The following is a 5,907-nucleotide window of genomic DNA, read 5'->3' on the forward strand; positions in this document are numbered from 1 at the left end:
GGGGTAGTTGGAAGAGCTGTCCCTGAGCCTCGCCTGGGCAACACAGGGGAACTGGCCCTGATGGTGAAGACATGGGTGACCCAGACTGGAAGATGTGAGAGCAGAAGAGCTACCCCAGCCCCTGGCTGACTGCAGCACTTGCAAGAGTGGGTTTTGAGCCTCAAGTGGGCAGCACATGGGAGCTGGATCTGGAAGCATGGGTATGGGTGAGCCATCCCAGAGGGCATGAGAGCAGAGAAACTGACCCTGCCTCCTGCAGACGGTGGCATTGGGTGGCCTAACCCGAGCAGTGGCAGTGCAGGGGACTTCATCCTGGTGGTGCAGGTAAGGGGGAGCCCACACACTGACCAGCTCAGCTACCACCCAGACCCAGATCCAGGGCTTAGAGTTGGCCCACCCCAAAATATACATCATCTGTGAACAATAGACAAAAGAGCTCGTGCCTTGTCCAGCGCTCACCAGTTCCCCTTAGTGCAGTTCATCAGTGGTTTAAGCGGTGGAATCAGTCAATAGAAACACCCCAGTAGCTGAAGTGCTTTCAAACAAGCATAAGGATATAATGAGCTTGGTGTCTCCGTTCATGTTTATAATTACAGCACTGGGGAGGACAGACAGATCCCTGGGACTCACTAGTCAGAAAGCCTCTCCTAACTGGCGAGCACCAAGCCAACGAAAGATACTATCTTTCGTTGGGATTAAAGGGATTCTATTTCTATGATACAATACCATGAACCAATGCAACTTAAAGAAGGAAGGGTTGGGGGGGGTTACAGTTCCAGAGGGATAGGAGCCCATGACCACCATAGTGAGGATCATGGTGGTAGGCAGGCAGGGATGTGCTTGAGCTCAGCTGACAGCTCACTTTCTGATCCACAAACAGGAAATCGATAGTGCACTGGGGATGGTCTGGTCTTTTGAAACCTCAAGCCAGTATCTGGTGACTTGTCTCCTCCAATAAGGCTATTCCTTGTTGAAGTAGTTTTTAAAAAACTTTTATTTTTGTTTCTTGTATCTTTTTCTCCCTGCTCCACCTCAATCCCTTCCAACATCCCAACAACAGGGAGGAGAAAGGGTTAGTGGGAGATGGGGGCACAGTTCTCTTAGCTGCTTCAGCTGGTTAGGGTCGTCAGGTTCCTTGGAGCCAGTCCAGTCCTTGTTTCAGGGTATTTCCAACTTCTCATCTCACAACAGCAACCAGGAACCGTGGGGGAAGCAGGAGCAGCTTTGTTCTTATTCTGATCCCCACATTTTCTGGGGACTGGCATTTATTCTCTCTTCAGAGTCCTCAGATTTAAACTATCTGCAGCTGGCAAAGAGCTCCTCTCAGGGCCCGCATGAGGCAAATAGTCCACTACTGTGGACCATTTAAATCAATCTTACATTCCACACCTGGGATTAAAGGGATTAAAACAAAAACATGTTTTTATCCAGAACATTTTCCCTCTTTCCGTTAAAAAAAAAAAAAACTTTTCTTTTAATATAAACGAAACTTACTGTTGCTTTCTTAAAAGAAGATAATCAAGGAACCAAACCCTTTGAACCAATAATTTCTTTTATAATCTGATGATTTTCAGCTGCTCTTGTCTGGATCAACTCAAACTTTTTGCTGTTGAGCCTCAAGCTAGGTTCCTAATGGCCAGAAGTTACCCAGGCATTCTTGCAGAGAACCCAGTGCTGCCAGAAACAGCTCATTTCCTTCCCTGGCAGGAACTACTGTACTTCTCAGTTAATGCACAGCCATTTTAAGCTCTGAGGCTGCACTGAGCATTTTGATATCTAAAACTTTTGCCAGCTACTGGGAAAGCTAATAGTATTAATCTCTTAATCTGGGGCTGCTCATCTGGCAGCTCAGTTTCCTCAAGATTAACCTGTTTTCTTAAAACAGGCTTTTTGCCTTTAATATTTTCAGAATGTACAGCCTTCTTCTCCCCAGCCTGCCTAGAGTCTGTGGGAATGTGACACCAAAAGTGTGCAGAGCAGGACTGGGCAGCAATTGTGGAGAATTCCAGCTCTTAGTTACCAGGTGTTCTCCCTTTACCAGCGATGCTTTTTGCTTTCCAGGCACTTCAACCTTTACCAGCTAATTTTCTAGGTGCATTGCAAACTTTGCACTCCTTTCTAATTGTTCAACCATTCTCCCAAACTTCTTTAAAATGGGACGCAGGAAGAGGATGAAGCAAAACCAGAGAATCCCTTCTAGGAGGAAAGCAGGATTGAAACCAGCAGGAGCAGCCTCAGTAAACCTTATACTCGTATCCTGAATCAGTATAGTCATCTCTCCGTAGCCTATTGTCTCCTGTACCATATTAGCCGTTATTTTAAAGGGTGCCATTTGTTAGCATACTTTTTTAAAAAAATTTTATTTATATTTCTTATATCTTATTTTCCTTACTCCTCTCCAATCCCTTCTAACACCCCAATACCAGGTAGGAGAGAGAGAGGGTTAGTGGGAGAAGGGTACAGTTTTCTTAGCTGCTTCCCCCTGTGTCGCGACCACCTCGACCAGCAAGGAAGGCACGGCACATGAACTCTTCTCCAAGTAGTTTATTCAGGAAGGTTGAGCAATCTTCTGACCCCAGGGAGAGCCCTCCCCAGTAATAAGTACCCTGGAGCCAACCAATCCCAGGAAGCTACGTGGGAAGTGCGGATAGGTAGACGGCAGATCATCAGACACACCACAGCCAATAAGAAGTTGTTTATCCCGAGAGCACTCGCGTCGGGATGGTGGAAGGCGGAAACCGGCACCATCTTTAGGGCATGGCACACGCAGCTCTCCACAGTTCCCCCTTTTTGTTTTAGAATGAAACAGACGAGAGTAGAGGTCTGATCTCCGGCAACCAACTCAGGACCTTGTACGGACTCTGCGTCAGGCCTCTCAGCCCAACCTGAGCCCAACCCGTCCAGTACCATTTTTTTCGGAGGCGGGAGGTAGAGAGGGAATTGATTGGGGAAGGGTGGTACAAACCTGCATGTTATCAGACATGCTCTCCATGAGATCACTATCAGCAGTCAGTGAACCTCATGTGCAGTGCTCAGCCGTGCAGCCTGAACAGGACGCTTTAAAATTTCATGGCGGCAAGCCATGCTTGAGGGGATTGTCCAGCTTCAATTGCTGTGAATGCTTGAATAATCATGGCCTTGTCTCTATTGTGTGTAACCCTCATCCGACACAAAACCCACAGGCCCACCAGGGAGGCCAGCATCAGAAGGCACGCTACCGCCCCAATGCCCACCCACTCCTTGAGATGATTCATTGCAGAGAGGATCCACGATGTCCATCCTGTAGCCAACGAAAGATCGACTCTAGGGGAATTCACATGGACTATAGCCAGTCTCAACTCTCGCATGGTAACCTCAAAATCAGCAGACCAATTCCCTGTAAGATATTTCGACAAAGCTTTTGATAGATTAGCTGCACGAGTAAAATTCTGATACAGAGGTAATGCAGAGACCTTGCATCTTCCATTCACACCCCAACTGAACCAATTGCCAGAGCGTGTCAACTTGCTTTTGGACAAGATCCAGGGCATGAGCGACATTAGCAGAGAGGTTATTTAACGCCTCTGCAGTCTATACCGTGCTAGCCATGGCCACCGCAGAGACCATAGCGCCGACTGCAGCAATGGAAACAGCAGCAATAATGGCAGCCGTAATGCCAAAATCTCGCTTCATGCTAGAAGGAGACTCCACAGGAACCGGAATAAAGCGAGGCATCCTAGTTACTATGGCCAAAGGAAAGCGCACGGCATCCCAACATAAGGTATAAAAGCAAGTATTAGAGCTGCAAACTAGTACACTAAAATTTGTATTTACTGAACTGAGTTGGTCATCTTTGGGTATGTGCTCTAATATGCTGAATATAAAAACGGTGATTCCTATCAAGAATCAACTTCTGTAATTTTTGTAACAGCGCGGACACAGAACTGGCCAATTTAATCGGACCTGCCACTCCCAGAACTTTTACAGCATTAACCACATAAGCTGAATCTGATAGCAAATTAAATGGAAAAGAACAATATTTAAATACTTCTAAAACAATTTTAAGCTCAACTACTTGTGGAGACCCGGGAGCGAATTGAACAGGAACAGGGTCTTTACCTTCAATCATATAAACCCCAACGCCTGTTTTTGAACCATCAGTAAAAATATTAGGGGCTCCAGGTACAGGCTGACTGGAGGTGATCCTTGGAAATATAACAGGGTGCTCTTTGAAAAAATGTCAATAGGGGGTGTTTGGGATAATGACTATCTATAAGTCCTGAAAATAAGCACCTCAAGATGGCCCAATCATCAATGGTGCCATAGAGGGCAGCCAGCTGAGAATTTGTATAAGGGACTACGATCGTGGATGGGACTGAACCAAAAAATTGTAAACATTGGGAGACTCCCAAAAGGGCCATAGCTGCTACCGCAGAAGGATAATGCTCAATAGATTTAGCTGGGGAAATTTTTGGATGGATCCATAGTAATGGTCCCTCTTGCCACTCTCCAGTGGATTATATGGCGGGGGGGCCGAGGGAGTCCTGATTTGATCCTCCTGCCCCTTTTCCGGGGTTTTTTTCTTTCTCTTTTCTTTAGCCTTTGTTTTTTCCAGTCTCGCTATAAGCTCCTCAATTTCCTTTTCGATATCTTCCGTCCCAGACTCACTATCTGAACTAGAAGTTGAACCAGGGCTTTCAACCTCGGAGGATTTCTCCGACTTAGTTGACCTCTCCTCCTTCAATTGATCTAATGCTGCTTGCCCTTCCTCTATCACTTGGAAACACCTCTGATCTTCCAGGCAACTTTGGACAAGTTGCCACACAGGTATCACCCCCGGCCTCAAAGTTTCTTTTGTCTTTGCTAGATCTAAGTCTTGTCCTAACTTCTCCCAACAAGAGATCATAAGATCCCCCGACACCACAAACCGTGGGGCAGCCGTGTCCCAGGCCTCTAAGAATCCCTCTAAGGTAGATACCTTTAGCTTGAGCTTCTTAGATAGAAGCAGCTCCTGTAGAGCTAGAAAAATTGGGTGCGAAGGAGAAGCGCCCATGTCTTACTTTCGGTTCGCTACTTACTTTCGGTTCGCTATTTACTTTCGGTTCACTACTTACTTTCCGGTCGATTCCGAACTTGTTTTCGCTCTGTCTTTGTCCACAGACAAGAGCAGCTAGCCACAACTACCTCGGACTTTATCGTCCCAGCTTACCTTGGGAACTTACCAGTGCACTGCCCTGACTACAAGGAGTTCTGAGTCCTCGGTTTCCCCGTACGGGCCACCACTTGTCGCGACCACCTCGACCAGCAAGGAAGGCACTGCACAGGAACTCTTCTCCAAGTAGTTTATTCAGGAAGGTTGAGCAATCTTCTGACCCCAGGAGAGCCCTCCCCAGTGATAAGTACCCTGGAGCCAACCAATCCCAGGAAGCCATGTAGGAAGTGCGGATAGGTAGACGGCAGATCATCAGACACACCACAGCCAATAAGGAGTTGTTTATCCCGAGAGCACTTGCTGTCGGGATGGTGGAAGGCGGAAACCGGCACCATCTTTAGGGCATGGCACACGCAGCTCTCCACACCCCTGAGTAGGGGTGTAGGATTCTTTGGGGGCAATACCAATATCAGTCATCAAGAAATCTAGAAGTCCAGGTAAGCAGCAAATCAGCAAACAGAAAATGCAGCAGCAGGACGAGCCAGCAGCAAGCAGTCCTCCTCCAAGCAGCCATGACTTCTGAGCTGTCATATTTATACCCCTCAAAATCCTTAGAATTCAACTAATTTAATCTGGCAAAGACCATGCTCTGCACAAGATATTTAACAGGCGTAGACAAACTAAAATCTCCAACTTGGAATTGTAATAAAAAACATGTTTACATATCATAAAACAAAATGTCCACAATACTTTTCCCTTTCTGTTTAAAAGAAATT

The 5,907-nt window shown here is 46.6% G+C and overlaps 1 long non-coding RNA gene across 2 annotated transcripts; it reads right to left on the reverse strand.

Annotated features, from left to right (window-relative positions):
* Positions 1–976: 976 nt before the first annotated feature.
* On the reverse strand, positions 977–5,341 carry LOC132653049 (uncharacterized). 2 transcript variants are annotated; one of them, XR_009590703.1, is made up of 2 exons: positions 5,202–5,332; positions 977–3,397 (listed from the first exon to the last, which is right to left on the reverse strand). It is a non-coding gene; the product is annotated as an uncharacterized LOC132653049 (long non-coding RNA). The 2 variants fall into 2 exon arrangements; XR_009590702.1 differs by having other exon boundaries at positions 2,530–3,376; positions 5,202–5,341.
* Between the last annotated feature and the right edge of the window lie 566 nt (positions 5,342–5,907).

This window comes from Meriones unguiculatus, chromosome 3, assembly GCF_030254825.1.
Source record: "Meriones unguiculatus strain TT.TT164.6M chromosome 3, Bangor_MerUng_6.1, whole genome shotgun sequence".
Classification (NCBI taxonomy): Eukaryota; Metazoa; Chordata; class Mammalia; order Rodentia; family Muridae; genus Meriones; species Meriones unguiculatus.